We start from the raw sequence: 15,034 nt of genomic DNA, 5'->3' as shown, positions 1-15,034 counted from the left end.
AGGCTGCCCAACTACTATTTTCCCTATATAGGCATTGAGTGAAATGGTGTTAAGTCAACCTGTGTACCTTGTGTGATTTTCAGGCACCAGAAAACTAACTCTAAGTATAAAAATCTCATGTGGGAAGTTAATTTAGAAGCTATTAATGATTTCCCAGATATGATCTCATACAACTTAGCACAATATTGGAGAAATTAAGGTGACAATTTTGTGCTTCTGAAGTTATTAAAGTACAGGGGGAATTAACCATTGGTAAATGCCATTTAGAAAAGTCTTCAGGTCTGCTGGGCTCACCCATGTAATCATAACTACTCAGGAGGCTGAGATCTGAGGATCATAGTTCAAAGCCAGCCCAGGCTGGAAAGCCCATGAGACTTTTATCTCCAAATAAATAAATAAATAAATCTGGAAGTAGAGCTGTGGCTCAAGTGGTAGAGCACTAATTCTGAGCACAAAAGCTCAGGAACAGTGCCAGGCTCTGGGTTCAAGCCATAGGACCAGTACAAACACACAGAAAGTCTTTAGGTCTGAGTTTTCTATTATGATATGTTATAAGGAGAACCTTAATGTAAAGGCAATACCTCTGGTACTTTAAAGTCTTTTCTCCTCTGTCAGCTTTTAGATGAAACTTTCTTTCCCTTTTCTGCTAATAGCTAGGGTTTTGTTAATAAAAAGCTCATATGTTAGGATACAGAAGAAGGAAAGGAAACAAATAAAATAAATGGGAAAAAAGAAAACAAGAAGTAAGGAAGAGTTTTCCAGAATATTTATATCTTTTAGGGTTCCTTAATGCTAAAAATGATAAACTTCAATGGTATGTGAAATCTGTGACCTGACACTTAGTCTAATATGAGGCAATACTGGTCCTTAGCTTTCACAAGGCAGCCCCAAGGGTCTGATTTTGAAGAAGTTCTCACTTATTCTGCTAGGAGAGGCCCTTGGATAATCATTTATTCTCTAAAAGACCTCAGATAAATGGACTGGCCTATGAACATCCCTGAAAATTAAAGCACACTGGACAAAAAGTGGACATTTAATTTTATTTCATTTCCAAAATGATTAAACACCATACAATATGAACATTGCAGCCATTAGTATGTGGCGAAAGTATGTTAAGGATAGCGTGCTTAGTTGACTAGGTAATTTAAGTAACACACAGGTTCAAATCTCAAGATGACATGTCATTTTCAGGCCTATTTATGACTTTTGAGCAAAAGTAGCTTTTAAAAACTAATCTTAAGCCAGGCACTGGTGGCTCATGCCTGTAATCCTAGCTACTCAAGAGGCTGAGATCTGAGGAGCATAGCTCAAAGTTACCCCAAGTAGGAAAATCCATGAGACTCTTATTTCCAATTAACCCCCAGAAAACCAGAAGTGGGGCTGTGGCTCAAACTACTAGAGCACTAGCCTTGAGCAAAAGAGCTTAGGAACAGTGCCTAGGCCCTGAGTTCAAGCCTCATAACTGAAAACAAAACAAAACAAAAATCCCCCAAAACTAATCTTAATAAGCAGTCAAAGAAGTCCATTACAAAGAAAAACTAATGTGATAGAAAATTCAAGTCAATGTTCCCATCTGATTGCCCTATCTTACAAGTCTACTTTGTTTTTGTATATACATAATTGGTGGGATTAATTCCTAGAAATAAAATTTTGGAGTCCAAGTTCTCTGTATTTCAGATATTGAAAGAAAATGTCAACTCCTTTAAACAGATTTGGTCAACTCATTTAAATAGGCTGGATTCAAGTGAAAATTAATTCAGATCACATCTCTAGGATGGCAGGGGACTAGTTTAAAGGTCTTAGACCAGGAGTTAGTAACACCTCCCAGGAACTTTGAAAATGTGTAAGGGAAGGTATTCTGTGTTTCCTACATTTGTTAAGGTGAAATGAGGGGCAAAGATATTAGATATGGTGCAATGTACAGGCCATTTACACACACACACATACACACACAAACAAACAACCCTATCCTGTTTTTTACACAATTTAGAAATGTTGTGGTGTGTTGGCAAAGAACCTGGCCATTACTCTGGACCCAGAGGCTAACCTTATTTTACACATAGATCTAAAATTTAGGGGTCCTATTTCTTGGTTATAACCTTAACATATATTGAATTAAGAGTTAAACATTTTTGGAAAATTGCATCACTGTGGATTGAAGCCTTCAACAAACATATCTTTTTCAGTCTATATTTGTAACTAGTGCATTCACTGTGAGCCTCTTGTCTAATTTGGCCATGCCACCACTATGCCTAAACTTATAATGATGAAGTAGGTAGTGTATAAATTACTTTCCTTTTGGTTCATTTCATTTATTTTATTTAGAGAATTCTATTGATTTCTTTAAAAAAGCATGTATAGCGTGAATTATATCTCCTATAAATTTTATTTCACTTAAGGTTACATTACAAAATATTTGTTATAGAAAGATGTATGTGCAACAGGATTGAAACCCTGTTCTAGAGAATAGTCACATTTCCCATCCAGATGAGCCATGCTGGCTCGTGGAGGCCCTGGTTCTCAGAGTCATTCTGGCTTGCTATTGAAGCTCTCACCCATCCCTCTGAGCCCCAGACCACATACATAATGAGTTACTCAAATCTTACCCAGCATCCATAGAGAACACAGCTCAGGCAGGTCAGTCCTGCCCAGTGTACTATGAAGGGACCAGACAATTTGTATATATAAAGAAGAGCTTTCCTTTCCAATCTCCCAAAGAAGAATAAAAACAAGACCCTTATTCATGTCTAGGCACTATACATGGTGATGGTTTGCAGTTTTAGGCTTGAAAAGAGAGTATAAGTGCAAGCTAGTATGTTTTAGCATATAGTACACTAACAACAGCCTCCAACTCCGATATTTTAGGATAAACTTAGACATTGTGTTAAATTAGATAACTATAATATTAATCCATAGCACATTAAACTATTTTCTGGTGTCTTTTTCTCCTAAGATGATTTTATCACATTTTTCTGAATTTAATTTCATTTTCACATATGGAATTGTTCCTAAATATTGACTACCTATAATATTACAACAAAACTGAAACTTTAAAAAGAATTTTAAAATGGAGTTCATTTCACTTAGCATCATCTTATGTGTTCATAGGGGTATAGCTATTGGGCTCTTGTGATCCTCTGCTGTGACTAGCCTAAACCTGTGTTAATTATTCCCGATGAGGGAAACCATAGAGTCCATGTTTCTTTGGGTCTGGTTCACTTCACTTAGTATAATTTTTTCCTTACGAATGGGGCAATGCCATTCTTTCTGATGGAGGCATAAAATTCCATTGTGTATATGTACCACATTTTCCTGATCCATTTGTCTACTGAGGGGCATCTGGGTTGGTTCCGAACTCCATGTTATAGAAACGACTATGTTATGTCACTGGTGTAATTACTTTCAACATGCGATGTGAAACCATAGCTTCTATTATTAATGATCCTCTTGTATCTCCTTCCTGTGGTTGTATCTGCACTATCTCTGTATCTTATCTGAGTACATTGGAAACCATGTATACTGGTATTAGATCTAGGAAACTGAAAGGGAATACCAAAATCGAGAGACACGGGGTAAAAAGACAAACGACTACAAAAGCAATACTTGCAAAACTGTTTGGTGTAAATCAACTGAACAACTCATGGGGGAAAGGGAAAAGGGAGGGGGGAGGGGGAATGAGGGAGGAGGTAACAAACAGTACAAGAAATGTATCCAATGCTTAACATATGAAACTGTAACCTCTCTGTTAAACATCAGTTTGACAATAAAAATTTTAAAAAAGAATTTAAAAATCTGCTTTCATCACTAAATCACTAGCTTTATGGTCCAGAATACAAACCACCTGGGTGTAGGGACCACTATGCTTAACTTATCATTTTAGTCCTAGCACCTGAAACTGCCCAGTCAGTTCTCAAAAGCATGAATGGCATTAATGAGCTCAGACATTCTGTGGAAAATCCCATTCAGACAATGTCTGGAAAGAGGAAGGAGACCAGCAAGACTGGGAAAAGAGGATGAGACAGGGTAATGGGCAGTGAATATGACCCAAGTATACTATATACATGTATGAGGATGTCATAAGGAAACCCATTAAATAGAAAAGAAAAAAGGAAAGGAAAGGACAGATCAATAGAGCTTGAAAAGCCACATAAGACCAGGCAACAGTGACTTATAATCACGTTCACCAATACTTAGGAGACTGAGAGCTGAGGATCATAGTCCAAAGCTAGCCTGGGCAGGAAAGTCTATGAGATTCTTACCTCCAATTAACCAACAAAAATGTGGAAGTGAAAGAGAAGCTCAAATAGTACAGCACTAGTCTTGAGCAGAAAAGCTAAGGGACAATGCTCAGGCTCAGCATTCAAGCCCTAGTACTAACACACACACACACACACACACACACACACACACACACACACACACACACAGAGTAACATATTTGTTAGTGAAACAAAGTTTATCCTGGGGATAGATTTGATATTATTGCTATTCTCTGGTCACCATAGAATGGTCTGTTTATCCCCTTTTGGATGCATTTAGGAAGAGTGTTTTCCTGACTTCAGGGGTCCATGCTGGTAGTTAATCTGAAGTTCAAGGTACTTCCCCAACTTCTGCTTCTTTAGTTAAAATATTGTTCTTCTGCCTTCAGCGCATTTAAGCCATTTAAGTTTTTTCTCACATTCTTGAGTCTTCCCCATGTTTCTCTTTTAATTCCAAAAACATCTTGTTTAAAACTAAAACATGAAGCTATAATAATAATCACAATTAAGATTTCCATAGTGCTTTCATGGTTACCATGTAATTCTTGGGAAAGAGATAAAGCAGATTTTTTTCAGATAAGGAAACTGAGACTTCATTTAAATGACATATGCAAGTCACATAGCTAAAAAGATGGAAATGGGACTTTGGTCTGCCCTCACTAAATGAGTTTGCTCTTTTCTTGACACCATCTTGCCTCCCATGGCCTATTTGCAATTCAGATGACTCATCTGCATATTTGTTCTTAGTACAAGGAAAAAGAATGTGGATTCAGAACTTAGAAAACAATGCCATTTTAATAAAAATGACACTTGGGGACTTAAAAACATCAAATTAATCTGTTCTCTAAACCTACAATTTTGTTGCGTTGACAGTGTGTTTAAAACAATGAATATTTAAAAGTTTGATTTTTTTCTTAGTATAGAAAAACTTATTTCAGTTACTGAAACTCTGAATTCATTCATTTGATCATCTGCTCATCTAACTTTTAAAAAATCAACAAAAGCAGAAAACCTCAAATTTTGTGCTAGAAACAAAAAGAAGAGTAAAACTTGGTTTCTGGGAGCAATTTAGGCTCCAAGTCATCAACTCCTCCCCCTGAGATGCAAAAACTGTATTTTGAAAAAATTTTTAAATGTTTATTTTATTGTTGGGGTGATATACAGAGAGAGGGGTTACCATGACATAAGCAAGGTAATGAGTATTCTTCCCTATTGGATACAAAAATTAACTTTTAAAATCCTTTTCCCTTTATTTCTTCAATCCAGATCAATCCTGGTCCTTCTGATAGAAAGGTTTATAGATGCCAATCTTTGCAAGAACCCAGTCAGGTTTTAGTTAATTATAAGTAAGCATGGAGAAGTATTTTGCATCATTTGAATGATGGATAAACACTAAAATCACATCTCTCCAAATATATTTGTAAACCAAAGCCCCAAACATCTTGGGGTAGGGAATAATCTAACTCAGAAAATAGCCATTTTTCAGTAGTCTGTCTTGAAAAATAACTGGTTTGTTTTCTCATTAAGATTCAAGAGAGAATTGCATTTATATAACTTGATCAAACCATTATGAAAATGTGAAGTAATGAAGGATTGCTTGAATTTGAAAAACAAGACTGCCAAATTTAAAACAAAGATGGAAACAGCCTATAGATGGGGAATGTTGAAAAAAAAAGTCAATTATAAAAATTTTTCAAAACTTTGCCAGGACATAGAAGAAATGATTAAAAGATTGGAGTAATGCATCGCCTTTACAATACAGATAAAAATTATTTTTAAAAGATTGAGGTAATGATGGAGATAATAAAACATATGAACTTGGAGGAAAGATCATGAACACCCTACCAAGAAACAGAGTTCCTGAGAGAAAATAATACATAGAGCAGAAACCAATGTTATTGTAAGAAAATTTGGCCGACTTACAGAAATTTAATCTAAACATCTATACATTAAGAGTGTGCAAAATATCCTCAGACAAATGTCAGAAGGTACTTGTAGGTCAAATTAATAACCACTTATAATTATTAAAGAAATGCATTAACCCTAGACATTTTCACATCTCTCTACCCTATATATACACACAATAAAGCCAACAACCATCATTCAGTTACCTTTTGTATCTGTTAGCATCCCCGCCCCCCCCCGCCCTGGCAGGAAACAAGAACCATCCCTGGTAGTTCAATAAACAACTAATAGATGGTATTTACAGAGTGAATTGGAAATGCAAATAAGGCAAGTAAAGGCACCCACAGGTTGGAGTTGCTGATGCCTCCTAGGCTGGAGGAACTGAAGAGAAAATAGAGTAGGAAGAACCTCATGAGCTAGAACCATGGAATTGGGGCTCTGTATGTCTTTTAAAGTTACAAAGGGCTCAGCTACTATCACTGAAGAGGAGAAAATGAACCAGAAAAAGGAACAGTGGACTCTTTCTCATCTTCCCTTCAACTCCTGGTGGTACCTCTCATTGGCTGAACCCAACCAGGCGCCCCAGGAAGAGCACCAGCAGAGGGAGACAGTATCTGTCAACCTTTTGGAGAAGGATAAGAGCAGGGTAGGACAACACAGAATAGACTTAGAAAGTGAGATGGGAGCTAGGATAAGGAGAATAATCTGTAATCCACCAAGGATCAAAGAAGTAGTGCAACTGAGAAATATCCCATTATCACTGGGTTTGGTGGAGGTGTGAGGGCTGCATTGCACAGATTCTATATCTAATTAATTTGTTGTTCATGAATGAAGTAAAAAATGATCGAAGAGTCAAGGAGAAGCATAGGCTTAAGGAATCTTCATGAAGACTTAACAAGTATTAGACAGTTGCTGCTCTCTCACTGTCACGTTAAAATCAATTTGTAACAATGAAGAGAGAGAAAATTTCTCTACCAACATAGGTTCTATGATTAGAGGGAATCTATGAATTAATTAACAATAGAAAAATAGAAGAAAAACCATTACATATTCAGGAATATTCTTTATAGGGTAACTCTGGAACAGTTAGGTATAGATGTTTGCATACCAACCCACTTATGGAACAGGGGTTCTAAAGGATGGAAGGTTCTAGTAGGCTTATTCTATTTATTGATTGATTGTTTGTTTCAGTCCGTGATGTCATATTTCCAAAGGTGTTTTTATAGCAGCAGACTCACATAAACCTCTCTCCTTGTCTGATAAGGAAAGTTCAGGCAAAATTCTTCTCCAGTTAAGATGTTTTCCTCTTGAAGTCATTTCTACACTAGTTTGGTGCTGTTGATTTCTGGGCTGTGAGAGCAGAAGCACAGGTGATGGGAGAGAATCACCCACTCCAGAGTGGTTAGAAGGAGTCTGAACTTAGTGAATACAAGGATGACTTACTGTTAATCAGGCAAGGCAGCTAAAGAGAAATATTGGAAACAAGGATCTGCTGAGCATTCCACCAGGTTGTCACTCAACAGGCATTAAGGAACCATGAAATCCTAATGCATAGTCCTGGAAAAAATGTAACAGGGAACTGAGATATCTACATTTAAGAAAATATCACTGATCATCAGTTATGGAGCTGGCACTAGGGGCACCAAAAACTAAACCATATTCATTTCCATTTGTTTTGGAGAGGGCAAACGAGATAGTGGGGGTTGAACCTAGGGCTGTCTGCATGGTAAGCAGGCACCCTCCCATCCCACTTCCATGCTGACAAAGTTTTGGGCTGCTGTGTCACTCTTCACATTCAGCTCATTTTGTCTTCAAAACTGTGCTGTGATCTTTAGAGAAATTCTGAATAGCTGCTAATAAATTTCATGTTAATATCTTGTTATTGAAAATTCAAGAAGAAAAGATTATTTTCTCACTGGATTTATCATGGACACCCCTACAGCACAAGGCAGATTATTAAGAGACAAGCATGCAAACTTATTAAATACAAGTTGTTGTTTTTTGTGACACTGGAGGCTTTAAAAATGAAAACCCAGAGAAATGGAAAAAGGTGTGCACTATTAGGCTAAGCTTGATGAGAAGTGTGATTAAACAGGAGGAATACTATTCTGATTTGTGATAAACCAGAGGGAAACCTAGCAAAAGTTGTTTTGACAATATTCTGTGTTTCTGTGTTGTTGGTTTTCTTATGATGGTTTAATCAGAAAACTGATTTTTGTGATTGTTCTTTTGTGATGTTAGGAATAGAATATTGTTTCAGTGTTTGTAATCTTGCCTCCAGACAGAAAGGCAAAAGACATCCTTGTCTTTTGTTCAGTTTTCTCAGTGTCAGGCTCTGTTTTATAGTGGCATGTCCTGAGCCCCATCAAATTCATAGTCTCAAAGGCATATCACACAGACATCACTAACTCTACTAGCTCCACTTTTTCTTCTATATCTTTTTACTGCTAAGCTTTACTATAATACAAGAAATAGCTCACTACCTCTATTTAGTCCCCCAGAAACTCAAATAAAATCACAAAGGGAATATTTCTTCAAAACCTTCTCTTTTTACTGCAAAACTCCAGTGAAGCAGATCTTGTGCCTACCACAATAAACCCAATGAAGTCTGCCTTACTGTTTCAGTTGAGTGTTACAATAGTGGCTTTTAACATGATAGTTATACCTGTAGACATTATTCCGAACATAAAAAGAAACGACAAAAAAGCAGGATTGGAAAGCAAATAATCACACCAAAGTACTAGGTAATAAACTACATAATTGCCTGAAATTCAGATCAATAATTAATTAAAATTAGTCAAAGTTGCTTTACCTCTAGAAAAAGATATTTATAATATTTGTAATAAAATTTATAACAATTTAATTGCCATAGATTCCGGGCATGTTTATCCAATGTAATTTTAATCATTTTCTATTACTTCTCTATAGAAGAAAAAAAAACACTTTGCAGTTTAATATACAGCTCTTAGCTCTCATATATTACTACTTTTGTGAACTAGTTAAATAAGAAATACACTGATTTGATTTATTTTCAAGTTATGAAAATAATGTGGGATGCTTCTTTGTACTTCTGAAGACAAAGCAGTCTGTAATGAAATATATGCATGAAAGGAGCCATTAAGTCATATTTTATCTTCTTTGTCTAGACTTGTGATAAAACGTTTCCTACTGTTAAGAAAAAAACCTCCCATGAATTGAACAGCTAAAATCTCTCCATCAAGGAACTAATGATTCTCCTGTTAAAATGTAAATGCAGTAGTCTTGAGTGCTTTCAAATCTGTGAACAAAGACAGTGAAATTGTCATTAAGGTGTCATTACTGTAGCTCCCCACAGGAGCTGTTGGTTGTAAAGGTAGGGGTGGTGAGCTGAATGCTATGTCTGTCCCAGAGCTGGGGGTTTCTGCAAAGTTGAGACAGGAGGAGGGAGGGGACAGGTAGAACCACAGCAGACTTCAAAGATAGTAAGTTCTAAATCAAGCCAGCAAAATGTTTCAGATAGTCACGTTACATAGAGAAATCCAGAGCAGGCACAAAACTCCACAGCCACTGGCTTTTCAGTGTCTAGAAGCCAGCCTGCATCAGGTCCAGGCTCTATTCATTCTGCAAGGACTTTAATCTTCTAGCACCAGGAAAGAGCTCAAAGGCAAGAAATTAAGAAATAGACTGGATCAGAAACTCAAAATGGAGTAAAATGGGGAAGAAGCACATACACCTCTGAAATAGTTTATGAAAGTGTGTATGTGTGAGTGTGTGTGTGTGTGTGTGTGTGTGAGTGTGTGTGTATGTGACTGTATTTTCCTGGGGAAATTAAATCTTGAGCAGGAAGATTTTTAAAGAGGTCAATGACTCCTATATCCTCTTCTCTACCAAAAAACAAGAACAAAACAAAACAAAAAACACAAAACAAATAACCAGTCTTATGGAATCCCTTGAACTGTAAATGAGGCTTTACATATCAGAAGATGTTATGGTCTGAAAGTGAACCATCAATAGGTGCACCTAGGCTTCTGTATTGTTTTGTACTTGGGCCCAAAGGACTGATGGAACCACATTTTTATCTGTAATTTTCTCATCTTCAGCTATGTTGTTTAGTCCTAAATCCTTATACAATGTAGTGAAATTTAGTGGTGCATCTGAAGTAAATTGATTACATTGATGGCTAACAGAGAATGATGGCATTTGTCTATGAAGAAATTTTGAAATTTTTCAAATACCAGATCTTCAATGTCTCATTCCAGGTGTTCCAAATTCTCCAGTCCCCCAGCCTAAGTATGACACTAACAAAGGCCCATTTTTCCTACCAGACTGTTCATACATGTACTACCCACATTTCTTTTATCTTTGCTTAAGGGAGAGGTTCAATCCATCCCAGTTCTCAGCATCTTTGTCTCAGGAGGCAGGCAACATCAAAGGCCCATAGAAATGGCAATGGTTGGCACAGAACCTGGACTCCTTTTAGATCAGTTAAGGACTTTTTCATCATCTAGCTGAAGGGGAAATATGTATGTGTTCTCCATAATAATGAATCTAACTCCCAAATATCGAAGCACATTGCTGGCAGTCCTTTTAATGACAGGATAAAAATCTTTCAGAGATGAAGAGGTAATAAGGGGGAGTAAGAGACTTTGACAAAAATAGGGACTTCATAATTTGTCTCTCCTCCACACTCCTGAATTAGAATGTATGGGAAATTGACTTGGGGGTAAAGCTATTTCTGTTCCACTCTGCTCCTGTCCATTTAGTCAGATGAAAATGCCAAAAAAGTATAAACCCAGAAATCTTAATACACAGAATGTGATAAAATAGTAAAGAAAACAACAAGAATGTCTAAAAACATTTTACTTGTCACCCAATCTTATACACCTGGGAAGTCTGATAAAGTTACAAATTAATCTACCAATTTTATTCTGAAGCAAAACAAGCTAGATAAGAATGCAGAGTATTGTATAGAAAATACTAAGGTCTTTCTCTTTCTGACAACACTTTTTTTTGCCCCAAAATAGGCATCCCAATTTTCAAAGATAAAAACTGACACTGGGATTTTATATACATATACCTTTTGTGTGATAAGAATTTTGAAGCACCCCCCCCCTCCAGAAAAACCAGAACTAATCTCTGAATTGTATATGTCTTTCAAATGATACTGAATTAAGTACATAGAGTGTTTTATGTGGCCTCATAGTAAACTAAAATTTTTGTGATATCGAACTAAGCTAAAGTCATTTTTGGTTATGTGTACTTTCTCTAAATTGCTTTTGCTTCCTTTTACAAAATGTTAGTGTGGATTTGTTTAAAGGAAAGATCTCAAACCAAAACAATTACTCCAGATTCACTTTTATCTATTGAAGTTGAAGTTGGAAAGCCTTTAATAATGTCACTATAAAAGTATATGTGGGGCTGGCTTAGCAGTAGAGTGCTTGCCTAGCATGCATGGAGCCCTGGGTTCGATTCCTCAGTACCACATACACAGAAAAATCTGGAAGTGGCACTGTGGCTCAAGAGGTAGAGTGCTAGCCTTGAGCTACAAGAAGCCAGGGACAGTGCTCAGGCCCTGAGTCCAAGCCCCAGGATTGGCAGAAAAAAATAGATATATGTGAAAACAATCTGTTTTATAAATCACATTATAGTTTGGGTGAGAAGCTTGTTATAGAAATGGGTGATTTCTATCAAAGGGCAATTATGAGCCTCACATGGCACATAGAACATTGTGAAGTTATTAAAATCTATCCTGGTCATGTCAAAAAATTTCAGAATCAAACTTGGAGAGATGTCTGCCCACCCAATGACAGGACTACTAAATTATCAAATATATTTGATATTTAAAACACATTGATTGCATTTAAGTTAATTAAATCATAGTGATGTGTAAAGGAAAAACTCAGTGGAAGAAAAGATCATTGGTCAACTTTGGAAAATATGAGGGAATCAATTTATTATTGCAAGAAATGGAACATTGGGGAAAGAGTAAAGCATTTTTTCCCCTAATTTTCCAGTATGAACTACAGCACAAGATAAGAAAATGTTTGCAGAAGGGAACTTTCTTTTCACAGAATTCCAACCAATATTTGTAGAAAGAAAATAGAATCTTGCCACTGTTTTAGTTTTCCGCCAGTATGTCAAAAATATATAAGCTACTCTACTTTCAAAACAGAGGAAAGGTTTGTTTGTTTTTCCAGTCCTGGGGCTTGACCTCAGGGCCTGGGCACTGTCCCTGAGCTTCTTTTACTCAAGGCTAGTGTTCTACCACTTGTGCCATAGGACCACTTCTGGCTTTTTCTGAGTACTTTATTGGTGATAAGAGTCTCATGGACTTTCCTGCCCAGAATAGCTTTGAACTGCAATCCTCAGATCTCAGCCTCCTGAGTAGCTAGGATTACAGGCGAGAGCCACTGGCACCTGGCTAGGAAATGTTTATTTTAACTCACAATTTCATAGGTTCCAGTTCATGATCAGTGTCCCTGTTGCTTTGGGTTTGTTGCAAGGCAGTAAATACATTGTCATAAGAGAACCTGCTCACCTCATGGTAACCAAGACACAAAAGGAGAGTTGAGAATGCACTAGGACCCAATATCCTCTTCAAGGACATGCTTCCAATGATCTAACTTCCTTCTAGAAGGTACCACATCCTAAAGGTTCTACTACCTTCCAATAGTGCCACAGGCTTGTGATCAAAGCTTCACCATATGGGCTTCTAAAGGACACTAAAATTCTAAGGTATCACAATGACTTGTCTTCCTTCCCTAATGAAATAATGCATCTAGACAATGACTGTCCTGAGATACTAACATCACAAAAAGTGAAAATAACTGAACATTATTATATCGCTCTTAGTGAAAGTGTACATCACTAAACTTGAACTATTTCTGTAAAAAATTTAACTGGATCTAATTGGCCAGTATCTACAGCTACCAATTATAGGAAATACACAGGTTAGAGGGATATGTTCAACTACTCCTCATGGATACAACCCAGAAATTCTTCAAGATATAGATAAAACTGGAAGAGTCTAGAAAGTATTCAAGACAAATTATGCATAATTATAAATAATATTATATATAATTATATACACATGTAATTAAGGTTATTTTTTGACAAATGAATTGCCCGGGAAATCTTATGAAATTTGAGACTTATCAACCAATTGTTATTTATTAAACTTATTTGATGTTGATTTGAGCCTTTACATATATTTTTATGTGTGTATATTTACATGTTAAATTTATTTCAAATAATCCATGTGGTGAGCAGAGAGAGAAAGATGAAATGTGGGTAGAGATTTAGATAAAACATACCAGGCTAAGTGTTAATCATTGTTGGTGCTGGGTGCTTGCTCCTGAAGATTCTCTATTTTGCTTTCTCAAATAGATTTCCTATATTTTAAGATTTTTCTTAAATATGATTTTAGTCATCTAGTTGCAGTGACTCATGCCCGTAATTCCAGGTATTCAGTAGACTGAGGTCGGAAGGATCATGGTTTGAGTCTAGCCCAAGCAAAAAATGCACAAGATCTCATCCCAACCAATAAGTGGCCAAGCATGTGCTACATGCCTGTCAGATCAGCTACAAAGGAAGCATAACTAGGAGGCTCAGAGTTTATACTTGCCTGGGCAAAACCCACAAAACTTTGAAATTTGGGGGGCCTGGTTCAAGTGATAGAACACTAGCAAGTATATGCTCTAAGTTCAAACTCCATATTGTTTTGTTTTTCTTAAGTTCTATTCTCTCGCTTTCTTACACATTCATATTAAAGTTGAGGGCTGGAAGGGTAGCTTAGTGATAAAGCATGTGCTAGCATGCATGTGGTCCTGGGTTCAACCCCCAACACCTAAAGGAAAATAAGAAAGAAAAGAAAGAAGATGGACAACTAAGACCATCTGAAATAGGAATGACTCAGAAATCTTTGTTCTTTTAGTTGGTAAACAGTTAAAACCAAGCTTTTACTGATATTCTATTTCTTCTTCCAAGACTTCTGGCAGTCACTGTGAAAATAAGCAGTTGGAGAAAGAAGCACTTCTCTGTTCCAAAGGCTTCAAGCACTAACAAGCTGTCCAGCTGCAAATGGAACCTGCTCTTCTACTACTAAGGAGCTACCAAATAGCAAGGATAATAATCTAATAATGCATGTGCATTTAATAAGTATTCATTTATTTACATCTTCAAAAAAAGTATTCAGAGGGAAATGTAAGTATGCAAACTGAATTCAAATTTCTGAGTGTCAGAATGGAAAAACGTTATTTAAGTAGTTATTTATTCATATATCTAACCACAAGCTGTATTTGAGCACCTATCATACTGGAACGGAACATAAAATCTCTACCCTTAAGTGTTCAAACTCTGAAAATAAAAAAATCAATGATTATTACTTCCTTTTATAAATATTACAATACTGTCTGTCTTTTCTCTGCTGTGCCATCACACCTAGCAATATCTGGTAATCTAGAATCTAAGTAAATATTTCATAGGTGGATAGATGGGTGAGGGATGGGTGGATGGATGGATGGTGGGTGGGTGGTAAGTGAGTGGATGTATGGATAGATGGATGGTGGATGAGTAGGTGGATAGATGAATAGTGGATGGATGGGTAGATAGTTCGATGGGTGTGTGAGTGGATGGATGGATGGGAAGGTGGAAGGATGGTTGATGAATGTGTGAATGGATGAGTGGGTGGGTGTATGGCTAGATGGGTAGTAGATGAGTGGGTGGATGGTTGGATGGGCATTTGAGTGGGCAGATGGATGGGTGGGTGGATGGATAGATGCATGCATGCATGGATGAGTAGGCAGGTGGGTAGATGGATAGATGGGTGAGTAGGCAAATGGATGGATGGACAGATGGATGGATACATAGATGCATGGACTAATGGTGTTATG

The sequence above is a fragment of the Perognathus longimembris genome, chromosome 9 (genome assembly GCF_023159225.1).
Source record: "Perognathus longimembris pacificus isolate PPM17 chromosome 9, ASM2315922v1, whole genome shotgun sequence".
Lineage (NCBI taxonomy): Eukaryota > Metazoa > Chordata > Mammalia > Rodentia > Heteromyidae > Perognathus > Perognathus longimembris.
Note: the sequence above shows the minus strand (reverse complement) of the source record.